We start from the raw sequence: 13,768 nt of genomic DNA on the forward strand, positions 1-13,768 counted from the left end.
CTGGAAAAAAGCTAATGAAAGATTTAAAAAACACCAGAAAAGGTTTCTGCAATTTTAAAGCTGAAAGGATATGAACAGTAACATAAAACTGGAAATCAGCTGTGAATATATGAAAAGAGTTGATGACAACTGGCAGTATCTGAAGAAAATTAGCGAGACTTTACTCTTTTGTTGCTGAGCTGCCATTGCACTTTATGGTCACAATGAAACGGAGGAGGTAAAAAATTTTTTGGAGTTGATGGAATTAAGAGCTACCAATAGCCCCTTAACTGACCGGCTATTCAAGAGATGAGAGAGATCATTCAGCTATGTTCACAGCAAACACCAGAATGAACTAACAGCCATTATGTCCAGTCAAGTTAAAAACTACATTAAACAGCATGTGCGAGAAGCAAATGTTTTGCCCTCATTGCAGATGAAACACATTGGCAGGCACGAGCAGGTTGCAGTGGTATGTTAAAGATATGTTAAAAAAGATCTTGTTGTGCACAAAGCATTTGTTGAATTTGATCACACTGACCAAACAGATGGTGAATCATTTTCTCTGCTCTTAAAAATTTTATGGTGAATCTTGGATTTGATATCCATTACCTGAGAGCTCAGTGCTACGATGGTGCAGCTAATATGTGGAGAGCTTACTGTGGGGTTGTTTCAGGGATTTTGCTTCCTGCTTCCTTGCCGTCCAGATGCTTCGCTGCTTGGCTCTGCTATCTTTTATTTCTTTCCTTTTTACTTTTTCAAAACCTCCTTGTTTTTTTTTTTTTGTTAGAGTATCTGCGCTTTTAAATATTTACAAGTCAGCAGCACTACGAAGCCGAAACTGGATATTTTCTGCTTTTGATACTTTTTAGAGTAGTGTAATTGCTCTAAGAACCAGGACTGTTCCAACAACCAGGACAGTTTCAACAGGCTGCAGCAGAAGAAACTTGTGAAATGCCTCATCAGTTTTTTCAACACATTTGCTTTCACAATTGTTATGGACTTCTACAGAGAATGACAGCTTTGGAAAGGTATTTTTTGGAGCCTGCTATTAGAGTTGAAGGATTGGCATTTCGGTGCTGTATGATGAGTAACAGTTAGAGGGAGTACCGTCAGCAGACAGTGGACTGAGGACTTAAAAGGGCAGTGGACAGTGGAGACACACAGATCCAGAACAAAGGATCGTATGGATGGCAACACGGCCCTGAGTACAGCTAGAGATGGGCAATGGGTGCAGATTGAAACTAGACCCAAATGCCCCAGACCCAAAAATTCTTTGTACAGCTCTGTAGTCTCAAATTCTACTCCTAGTACCACAGCCAGTCCAGGAAATTTAGCTGCTAAACCTCACACTGCTGCTGAGAGATCACAGCCCAGAACCAGACTAGAATATCAGTCTTACTCACTTCAGCTGACAGCTGAAAAGCAGATTTGAACCACTGCATGCCTTTCATGAGAATCACAAATGCAGTGAACACAACACAGAAAGTGCCATATATATATATATATATATATATATATATATATATATATATATATATAATTTTTAACAATTGTTTTATTATTATTACTTTTATATGCCTATAAAAACTTGTTGAATGTTATATGGATATATGTTGTTTATGGAAGCATGCTGTCTTGCACTCTGTCGTTAAGAGATACCACCTGGAATTCTCATCACAATGACAAATAAAAAAAATAAAAATAAATAAAATGTGTGACATAGATTCTTTGGCAAAGTGCACTAGCTACTAAGTTAGCTCATTTAAATATCAGATTTCTCACAAACAAATCACACTTAATTATTTTATTACAGCACATGGGCTTGATCTTATGTTTTTAACTGAGATTTGGCTAAATGAATGTAGTGCAACATATGAGTACTTCTGTGCAGTTCAACAGATATTACTAGTAACTGTCTACTGGACTCCGAAGAACAGTGCTAATTTTTGATGAATTTACAGAGATGCTGTCTTTTATTTCTACTAACTTTGACCATTTTGTTATTGCTGGTGACTTTAACATACATACTGACAATCCCAAGTGCTATTTTGCTAAGGAACTACACATCATATTGGATTCTTTTGGCCTTGCACAGCATGTTACTTGGAGTACACATATTCATGGTCACACACTGGATGTCATTATCTCAAGGAGTCTCAATATATCAGCCACTGTGAAGGATGTCATGTTGTCAGATCAATACTGTGTGCTCTTTGATATGTGGGCCTCACCAGTCATCACGGGCAGAAGGATCTGTGTCAGGAAAAGGATAAAAAACTGTACAGCTACACTTTTTATGAGTAAAATGTGCACTACACCATGTGAACAATCTGACTCTGTTGATGATCGGCTGAATAGTTTTATCTCAATAATCGTAAGTGTTATGGATGAGATTGCGCCAGTTATGAAGTGAAGGTTGTGTCTTGCAAACAGAGAGCACCATGGAGAAATGCTTCTGGTGTTCAAATCCAAAAGAAGGAATGTTGCAAGGCAGAATGCAGATGGAATAAAACAAGTCTTCATATTCACAAAAAAATCTATAAAGGCTACGTGAATAAAACATGACAATATGCAAAACACAACAATCCTATTTCTCTAGCCTCATCAACAATAACTAAAGCCTCTTCACTGTGGTCGACAAACTCATAAACTCACCCACACCCATGGCCCCTGAATTTGTATCAACTGAGAGATGTAATGAATTTACATTATTTTAACACAAAAATCAGAATATCAGACGAGCGATTGTACATCCTCATCCAACAATGAGTATATACGCTCTTCATCACCTCATAAAGACACCTTAGTTAAAATATCAGAGTTCAATACTGTTAATAATGAAATTTTAATTGACACAGTCATCTCAAGCCACCAATTACTGGTTTATAAATGTCTAAATGGGGTAGGACCAGCGTATTTATCAGATCTGCTACAGAAATATAATCCGAGCAGAAATCTCAGATCTTTAGGAATTAGTGCGTTAGTCCTGCCTTGGGTGAAAACTAAACATGGAGTCCCTTTAACTGAGAATATTAGAAGAGCCCTGACTTTAGACTCTTTTAAATCAAGACTGAAAACATTCCTGTTAGAGCAGCTTACAGCTCAGTTTAAATTAATTTGCACTTTTTATTCTGTAATGGCACTTCTCTGTAATGGTTCTTCTCTTTTATTGTATCATTTTAAATAGTTTGAATAATTTTCAATCATGTTTTCTTTTACACTTTTTATGCATTTCCTTTTAATGCACTATTTTAATTGTTTTAATGGACTTTTATTCTTTTTAATCTTGCTTTTAATTTAACTGTTTTTTCTGTAACACTTTGAATTGCTCTTGTATGAAAGGTGCTCTATAAATAAACTTGCCTTGCCTACATACATTGCCATTCGCATGTCCTTAACCTATGCATTGCGGATGTATGCCATAGCATTACAACTGAATGACACATGCTGGCCAAAGCTTCCTCTCTCTAGAACTTCATTGAGGGCTCAGTTAAACGACACAGTTTTTGAGTCAGTGCAGGACCAGAGCGACCACTTTTTGGAAAAGCTGCAACACTAAAAGCCCTTAGTGACACCAGGTGGAGTTGTCATGCTGAGGCTCTCAAGGGCATCCTAGACAACTTTGAGGCAATAGTTGACACATATAGTGAAATATCAGACAATGGGTCAATGTCGATGGGCAAGCCAACAGCCTAATGACATCAATAACTGACTTTCAGTATTTGTTTCCCTACATTCATCAAACACACTCCAGTCACCAAGTTTAAATTATGCCACAGTCAAGAGCCTAGCTACTAACGCAGTCTCTACTCCGATAGCAATGAATACAGATGACCATTTTTAAAAACTATGGAAGTACACGGTTGAGTTGTGTAATCAAAACAACTTCCGCAGCCCACAGCGTTCATGGAGGACGTCTGGCAGTGGGACAGTGACTGGATCAGATGCTGTAAGGAATTCTATTTTGGTGTAGTGGACAAAACTTTCAATACTTCTGTGATTGGTTTCAGGTAAATTACGTGGAAAGACTAATCGCATTGAACATCATTCTCAGCTCTAGATCACAGACTGATGAGGACATCAGATCTAAGAAATAGCTTAGTAATCATTAGTAAGCTTTTCAAGTTGTTCCTGACTGTGCCAATGAGCAGCGAATCATGGGAACAGAACTTCTCTTCCTTGCTTATTAAATGTTAATAAACACTTAAAAGGCTGACCTTAAAATAAAGTGTTACCCTCTGAGGTTAATAATAAAAATGAGAGAAAATAATTAAAATGCTCTGCGAATGGTTAAATCACCTTAGTAATTGATTAATAATGTGGTAATAAGAAGCCAGTGATTTACCAATTACTGACATTACAGATGACTGCTTCACAAGGGCATTAGCCTCAAACAACTGCATTTTTCAACTGCTTTAAATTTATTACTTTAACTTTTATCATACCTTTCATTAACTTAATATACAATTTCTCTAGTGCTGTATATTACTTCTATAATAATCATTAATAAATGTTTGGATATGTAATAAAAACGTGTGTATTCATTTGTTGAAAACTGGACAAAATTTGTTTCTCTGTAAAGTATTGTATGTCTAAACATTGTCATTTTTAGTTTGAGTGTTCAAATATGTAAAATTACATTATTTCAAACTCTAGATAGCAAATTGGTGTCGGATTAATTTAAACTCATTTCAGACCTGTATAATCTCAGTTTAATAACCACTGTTCTTGACTTGACTTCATATACATAGTACAATAAATTAACTACTAATAAGTGCTATAAATGTGCAGCTTAAATACATAAAAAATCACAGTGAAAATTGCCGTGAATTTTAATGTTGATCGAGCTTCCACTTTATTTCCATGTTTCCTGAGTTGTGCTGCCAGATAACTGTCCATTATTCCAGGTGATGGAAAGTTGGGCTTTGAGGCACATGTAGGTGACTGAGCAAACAATATCTGTTTCCACACCCTCAAGAAACTCAGTGCTGGAGTCAGGTGTGATCTGAGGTGTCTCAATGGCACCTATTGACAATTCAGATCAAATGTATTTGAGGACAGTGCAGTCATTTTTTGAACAGTGTGCAACCGAATGGTGAAAAGGAGCACATTAGAAAGACCTTGTTGATGTTCTTTGTTTTTCCAGAGACAGCACAATAGAATTTTTTACAAATTCAGAAAAGCCACTTACACTTGGCAGTATGTTGTAATGACCACCAGATGCTGAGAGACCCCCAGGATGTCTGACAACACACTCAATTGTTTGATTTTCAGACTTCACAATGCCTTGTCGTGTGAGTATGATTTTCCACTTGCCGTCCCCAATGTCTATGTTTTTCCACTGGTCACTGGTTCCTTCCTTTTTTTCTATCCCACTGAAACTCAGAGTAGGTTTGTTGTAAGGGCAGGTGTGGGAGGTGCTGCAGTGAACAGTGACAGTTTCCCCAATTTGACTACCTCCAGAGATCAGAATACTGGGTTTTTCTGCTGATGCTGCAACAGTTCAAAATTAACATTAGGGAGAAAGAGAGGCACTAGTCAAATGTGGTTCAATGTTGTACAGTTTTTGAAGAGAGTAGTTTGAGAAGCAAGAAAATACAGATGAGATTCTTACTTTTAATTAAAATTGTACTTGTAACTCATAGAAATTATAAGTACTCGATCCAACATGTTCTGGGTCTATCCAGGTGTATATTGACGCATCTAAAACTCTGTACCGCCTTCTATTTCAGTAAAAAAGTATTAAGTGAATTGATTAAAGAAAAACAATTAGGAATCCATTTCTTTTCTTACGGAAAACTGTGGTATTGATATAATAAAGTACAAGAGAAATATCATAACACTGACCGTTAAAAATTAAATGCAGTAGCAGAAGTCTGGCCATGTTCTTGAATGCAGTCGAGCTGAACTGAATATAGAACTGACAAAAAAAAGTGAAATGTATTATTTTAATATTATTCTGCATTCAATTCAAAGTGTCATAGGTGTTTCTTCAGTTATTTCAGCTGAAATACTTTCCAGTTTACACTGCAATAATCACAATAACTATAACTATATTTCAATAAGTTTGAATAACATCAAAAAGTTTCACATATTTCAGTATGTCAGTTCCTGGGCTCTTCAGATTCCTGGGAATTTCAGATTCACAGTACCATCACAATAATCTGTTATGTTCTGGGTGACTGATATAAAAACAATAGTGGTGACCATAAAATAATTAAAATTAATACTGGTTAATGGAAAAATTATTAGTAACTTCAGTGTTGGTAGCAATCACACTTTGTTGGGAAGCCAATCCAAGGCATGAAGCAGTGGATGGCAGGCGAGCAAGGCATCAGAGGTGAATAGCAGGAACAGTCAGTCCTCCCTGGTGAACAGACAATTTCTCAGAAAATGGAAAAATCTGTGGTTAGTTTTGGTTTTCTTTTTGGGGTGTATATGATATTAACATTGTGTTATGAGTCTGCAGAGACAGAAAGAAATATCCTTTGACCAACCTCCCAGGGTCGGAGACACCAGTGGTCAGTGTTACATCGTGTCATGCAGGACAATGGACAATCAGTTACTAAGAAAAAAGTAACTCAGAGCGAGAATGGGGGGAGGGGGTGGGGTGTCCACAAGCTATAAAGGTAACTTTTGAAACTTGTAGAATGCCAGTGTATACATAATTTAATATATAATATAACACACTACTAACCAACCAGTACATCATAGCTGACAAAACAGGAGTAGTTTAAAACTTTAAATTTGGTATTTATGATTACTGTGCCTATTGGGGGAAGCGAGTGATTAACTGAATGAAGAAAAACAAGTGAATGAAAGGTACATTTATAAGATTATATATTAATAAATTCAGTTTAGAGCACCAAAACGAAACAGTGTACAGCCTAAAACTGAGGGGGCGGTGGACATGGCGAGGTTTGATATCGAGTTGGATGTGGACGAAATGAATTTCCGCAGGATGCAGACAGGCAGCTGTGGACGTGACCGGAGGCACCTTTTCCGGACACAGAATTAAGGAGAGCCCGAGTGTTTTTTATGTAAATAAAATCAAAATTCACTACGAGGCACCAAATAGAGAACTTTATGAAATGTTTTCATCATCAGCATGGGGATTAAACTTAATGGAAAACATTATCCTCAAGATTTAAAATGAGATTTCCTCGTGAAATTACAGAACAAAATGCTGTTTTAAAAGAGGACCATCGAAACGTCATGACACTTATTGGTTTAAATGGATCCGCTGTGAGCACCTGCACTTCTGGCATCAGCTCTATCAGTTCAAGAGTTATGTGTAGAAACACTGTCCGAGGAGAACTTTCCACCGCTGCACCGCAGCTCCGGCAGAGGAACGCAACTCCAAACAGGAACGAGGCACCCTCTGTGGAGAAGGGCAGAGGCGGGCGGGAGACAAATAAAACCTTTCTAGGAGCTAAGGCTGGAAATCCGTTTTAAGCTGAACCTGTAGTTACTCCTTCCACCGTCCAAATAAACCACAGCGAGTTCGGGTTTTTTCTTTTCGCCCCCGGAGCCCGTGTGTTGGACCTAAATACACAGCTTCCAGCAGAGTTCGCAGTGTGAGCTCGTTCTCAACGTAAAACTATTAAAATATTAATATGAATAAAAATAGTCTTACCTCCCTTAAAGACACTTAGTAAACTGTATCAATTTCAGGACCCCCTGTTACAAAAGGGGCGAAAAAGGCAGTCATCTGTTCTCCTTGAATTCATTGCTAAAACGTATTGTAATCGACTTAAATGAAGATTTTTTACCTTAAAATGACAGCTTCACACCGATTGTGATGCGACGCTCCTCCGACATGTAACATTTAGAATAGCGCCTCTCACTGCTGGGTCTTTCGGAAAGTACCTTGGATAATTACGTCGGGAAATTTCCCAACACTGCCGGAAACTGGCACGATCAGGATCTTTAGGAGACATTCCTGGTAAACAGCAGACACAGAAGGACCACAGCTCTAACTAAAATATTGTTTACATTAAATATACAAAAAAATATATAAATGACCATAAATGTATTCATCATATGTAGTCCATAGCTGGGATATTTATTTCCTGTCCTAGAGGGCTGGTGTCCAACACAGTTTGATGATTTTCATGGTCAAACACAACAGGATCAACTCCTCGATTAATTGCTGCATTTAAGTGGATCTTTTTAAGTAGACTGGAGCGCCAGTCCTTCACAAGGCGACACACACACACGTACTCACACCTACAGACACTTGAGTCGCCAAATCCACCTACCAACGTGTGTTTTTGGACCATGGGAGGAAACCGGAGCACCTGGAGGAAACCCACGCAGACACATGGAGAACACACCACACTCCTTACAGACAGTCACCCGGAGGAAACCCACACAGACACAGGAAGAACACACCACACTCCTCACAGACAGTCACCCGGAGGAAACCCACACAGACTCAGGGAGAACACACCACATTCCTCACAGACAGTCACCTGGAGGAAACCCACGCAGCCACAGGGAGAACACACCACACTCCTCACAGACAGTCACCCAGAGGAAACCCATGCAGACACAGGCAGAACACACCACACTCCTCACAGACAGTCACCCGGAGTGGGACTCACAACCTCCAGGTCCCTAGAGCTGTGACAGAGACACTACCTGCTGCACCACCGTGCCGCCCCGATATCAGAATCATTAGAATCAGAATTTAGCTCAAGATAGTCTTCGTCTTCAGACACATCCTCCTCTATTTCACTGTAATGAACTACAGGAATTTCACTGGAATGATCTAATGATCAATGGTGACTTCCAGAGCCTCCTGGACTGTCATCCTTTTGTTTTGGCTGCTTATTTTGTAAAGGTCTGCCTGACACAGTGTAATGTTGGTAGGACTCCCATGCAGAGAATCTTTTATGTTTTGCCCCTCCTCTGTTTATTGTACACGGAATGTGGGTGGAGTTTTCCCACGAGAACATGAATGGTTCATGTCAAAAGTCATAACATCTGCACCTGTATATCTGTGTGTGTGTGTGTGCGTTTGGGGTGAAATATGTCTCACAGTTGCAAACAAAGAAATACTCTGACATTACTGACACCCTTTTACCTCCAGTTTGACTGCCGGGTCAAACTGACCCGAACCGTACCTATGTGATATAAACATGCAGGGGGTGGTTGCAAATATGTGAGATGAACCATTGTCATATTATATGTTGATTACACTAATTAAGGCAAGCAGTTTCATACTGAAAAAAATACTTTTAACTACTTTTCCTAGATGTTCAAACTTTAAAATGGGTCAATTTGACCTGCAACATAACAGGAGGGTTAAAATGTGTAATTCAACATATTCAGAAACAAATGTATTTACTTGGAGCACAGCAAGTTTTCCAAATTAATAATAATTAATTATAAAAGGGTGACACCTGACTTTTTGCACAGTATAGTAGATAAAACATTTCAAAAAGGCTTGCCTGCATTTTTCTGCAAGTACGTTTGATATCAAAATCAAATGTAAATGAGCCAGACAATTCAGCTGCTTGAAAATATTTATATTTACTTTTATTGAGACATGTTTCAGAATTAATGTAATGAAAATTTTGAGTGAGCTTGAAAGGGCACCATCATTTTGTCTTTATTGAAATGATGGAGTATGTCCTAGCTCAGGCAACACCACAGACACTTGTGAACATGGCTGTTGTCATCGAGGGAGCAGTGGTTATGGAAAGTTTTTTCATTTCACCACATTCTTCATTATGCTTTTTAAACTGTTGTATGCACTGAACTTGTACACAACATGGCATTTATGACAACACAGCAACCAGAGAACAAAATTTATTACCAGAATCGATGTCAAACGCTAAAACGTGAGCTAATCTGGTTAAGGCCATTATGTCCGTACTGGGAAAACCGAGACAGATTTTTCTTATAGCTAGGTAAACGCTTGTGAAATGTGCTGTAAAGCATCACGCAGTTCTCGTGAGAAATCTCAGCCTCATGGTTCTGAGATCATCTCCTCATGCTGCCAATTTTAGCCAGATTAGCTCACTTTTAAATGTTAGACATGAATTCTGGTAATAAGTGCTTTGTTGCCTGGTTTATAGTATAGTAACTCATATTTAAAATGTATTTAAATATGTGTTATACACTTGATATGAACCAGAATTCATTGATGCTATAAGTAGAAGTTCAATGAGTAATTAGAATATTTAGCATATTACCACTGATTGAAAATCATCAACTTGAGATAAAAAAGAACACTGCAATAGTTAAAATGAACAGACTGCTATTTGCATATTGATGATGACATGGATTGTGTAGCCACTGAATTTCTAATAATGTTGAATCTTTTCATTTTAAGCAGTTTGTTTCAGGTGCCACTCATACAGGTGGTCATACTTTGGACCTTGTTTCTGCTTTGGGGTTATATGCAGTTGCAAGAAAAATTATGTGAATTTCAGGGTTTTCTGCATATATTTGTTATAAAATGTGATCTGATCTTCATCCAAGTCAAGGGTCCTGACAAATATGTCTAAAATAATAACGCAAAGTAAAACATGATCTTTCAAGTCTTTACTAAGCACCCTTATTCTACATTCAAAGTGGAAAAAGTAAGTGAACCCTTGGGATTAATAGCTGGTTGACCCTCCCTTGGCAGCAGTAACCTCAACCAGGTGCTTCCTGTAGCTGTAGATCAGACCTGCACATCGGTCAGGAGGAATTTTTTCAGATTCTGCTTTAGCTCTGACATATTCTTTAGACACCTCATGTGTACAGCTCTCTTCAAGTAAATCTATAGCATCTTTATAGGGTTGAGATCTGGGCTCTGACTTGGCCGCTGCAAATGGCGGATTTAATTTTTCATAAGCCATTCTGCTGTGGACTTGCTCCAGTGTTTTGGGTCATTATCCTGTTGCATCAACCAACATCTAGAGTTTCAGCTGATGTACAGCCACGCACACATTATCCAGTAGACTTTTTTTATACACTTGGGAATTCCTCTTCCCCTCAGTGATTGTAAGGTGGCAGGACCTGATGCAGAAAAGCAGTTTCAAATCATGATGTTCCCTCCACCATACTTGGTTGGGATGATATTTTCATGGTGATGTGCAGTGCTTTTTTTACGCAAGATAAATGCTGCATGTTCTTTCCAAATAGTTAAATCTTAAATTAATCAGTCCAGAAAACCTTTTGCCAGTATCACTGTGGATTGTCTGTGTGGTCTTTTGTAAACTTCAAGCATGCAGCAATGTACTTAGTAAGCAATGGCTTCCTTCGTGGTGTCCTGCCATAGATACCCTACTTGTTCAATGTTTTAATAACTGTAGACTCATGAACACAGATGTGAGCCTGTACCAATGACTCCTTCAAATCCTTGGCTATCACTCTCGGTTTTTCTTGACTGTATTGATGAATCTCTGTTGTGCTCTTGGTCATTTTGATTGGGCACCCACTTGTTGGCAGAGTAGCCACAGTCCCAAATTGTCTCCATTTGTATATTGTTTTCCTTACTGTAGACTTGTGAATATCTAAAGTCTTTAAAAATCATGTTTTTTTAAAAAATCATGTTTAAAAATCGTGAATAAAATACATTCATTCATTCATTTATTGTCTGTAACCCTTATCTAGTTCAGGGTCAAAGTAGGTCCGGAGCCTACCCGGAATCTCTGGGCGCAAGGCGGGAACACACCCTGGAGGGGGCGCCAGTCCTTCACAGGGTGACACACACTCACACATTCACTCACACCTACGGACAATTTTGAGTTGCCAATCCACCTACCAACGTGTGGTTTTGGAACGTGGGAGGAAACCAGAGCACCTGGAGGAAACCCACACTGACACGGGCAGAACACACCACACTCCTCACAGACAGTCACCCGGAGCGGGACTCGAACCCACAACCTCCATGTTCCTGGAGCTGTCTGACTACAACACTGAATAATATACAAAATATAAAAAAGTATCACCTTGAAAAGAGGCTCCAAATACTGCGCCTATTTCCAGGAAAAATTAAAAACAGAAAACAAGTTATTTTGCCCTAGTACAACTGTTAACATTTGTTCTGTGATTAGATCAGTGGCGATTGCTGCAAGGGAAGTTCAGCTTCCCCTAAAATGTAAAAAATAAGTGATCAAATATATACTGTTGTGTGTACATGTCATTGAATAAATATGCACTACAACGCACTCAACTTTTGTTCAGAATCAGCTTCTTATCACTGGTAAAGACGCGGCTTTCCTCAGCGATCCTTTGGTGTAAAGATCCGTGGGAGCACAGGCGGACACACTTCACATGGGCCAAAGCCGTTTAAGCAGCCTAGCTCTGCTGGCCATTGAGAGGACACTAGTCAAGTCCCTGGAATAGACGCCTTGTTGGTACGACAGGGTCACAGATCATTCATCATTCATTCATTATCTGTAACCGCTTATCCAATTCAGGGTCGCGGGGGGTCCAGAGCCTACCTGGAATCATTGGGCGCAAGGCGGGTCACAGATCATTTTCTTAAAAAGGAAGGAGGGTAGAATTTATGTATAAATAAACCGACACATTTTATGATGTAGGCCGAAACTGAGCTTCCCCTCCTTGAAAGACCAGCATCCGCCACTGGATTAGATTATTGGGATCTTGCCTTTTTTCAGGTTTTGGTGGTCTTAGAGGTGCACTGGGGGTGAAATAAAACAATGTTACAGTGGAATATGATGAATATTTTATGTTCTGTTGAACAAATGAAAGTAAACATAAGGAACATAAGGGTGGAACTCAAGTGTGAGAATGGCTGCACGGCCCACACACAGCTTTACGTTAAACTAAAGCCTTTAGCCATTTTGTTTTACTGCTTGTTTATTGATGTATTACTTGCTTATGCTCCGTTATGTCTGGACCCCTTCTATGATTACAAAACAACATTAAAAGTGTTACTTAATTGAATGGATTTTAAATAATGCAGCACAATAACGGAATAAAAAGTACAAAAAGTATACTAGTGATAATCACCTGGAAAAGCGGCTCCAGATGCTTCGTCTTATTCCATCAAAACAAACATAACATGAACAAATTTAAATAAAAAAAATGAACACTTAAGGCCAGATTCCTAGACAGGGATTAAGCCTAGTCCAAATCTAAACAGGGTTTGAATATGGATTTACTACTGAAAGGTGTCTTGGGCTTGTATTTACATTTACTGCATTTTGCAAACTCTCTTAATTAGAATGAACTACAGTCCGTATCATTTGAATTTGAAATTGAAGTCTGGTGTAGAACTCCATTAATTTAATAGTTTAGTCTGGTGCTGAACTCTGGCCTTCTGAACAGAAACCAGCAGTGTCATCCATGCAGCTACACCACAGACCCCACAGCTTACCAACTTTAATCTGTGTCTCAGAAATTGCCCTAAAATGTTTTATAAAAAGTATAAATAGAATTGTACATGTAATTGACCCTTATTTAAAAAAAATAATAATAAAAACAAAGCTTTTCTCAGGTTTTGGAGGCCGTTCCGGTGCACTATGGAATAAATAATCAATTACATCAGTGCAAAACAAAAAAGATAAATATGTCTTATTTACACACAGTGTACTCTGTCTCAACTTATGTGTCTATTTTCTTGAGTACTTACTTTTTTTTAAAAGAAGTAATCCAGCTAGCAGTCCCATCAGTTCTCCTTTTAAATACATATATTAAAGTGGATAATAAATACAATTTTCAGTTGTGTAAGAAGCCTATAGTTTGTGCCTTGTGTAACTGATTATTTCCTTTGAATAGTGCTGTCACAGTAAGATACATGCAGTATGTGTATGGTGTTACT

At 38.5% G+C, this 13,768-nt stretch overlaps 1 protein-coding gene across 1 annotated transcript in view; it reads right to left on the reverse strand.

Annotated features, from left to right (window-relative positions):
• Nucleotides 1–7,805, reverse strand: part of LOC136686209 (Schwann cell myelin protein-like) — a 126,601-nt gene extending 118,796 nt beyond the window's left edge. The window contains exon 1 of the mRNA XM_066659839.1: nucleotides 7,755–7,805. The gene's annotated coding sequence lies outside the window, so the exon portion shown is untranslated. The remainder of the gene's footprint in view (nucleotides 1–7,754) is intronic.
• Between the last annotated feature and the right edge of the window lie 5,963 nt (nucleotides 7,806–13,768).

This window comes from Hoplias malabaricus, chromosome 1 (assembly GCF_029633855.1).
Source record: "Hoplias malabaricus isolate fHopMal1 chromosome 1, fHopMal1.hap1, whole genome shotgun sequence".
Lineage (NCBI taxonomy): Eukaryota > Metazoa > Chordata > Actinopteri > Characiformes > Erythrinidae > Hoplias > Hoplias malabaricus.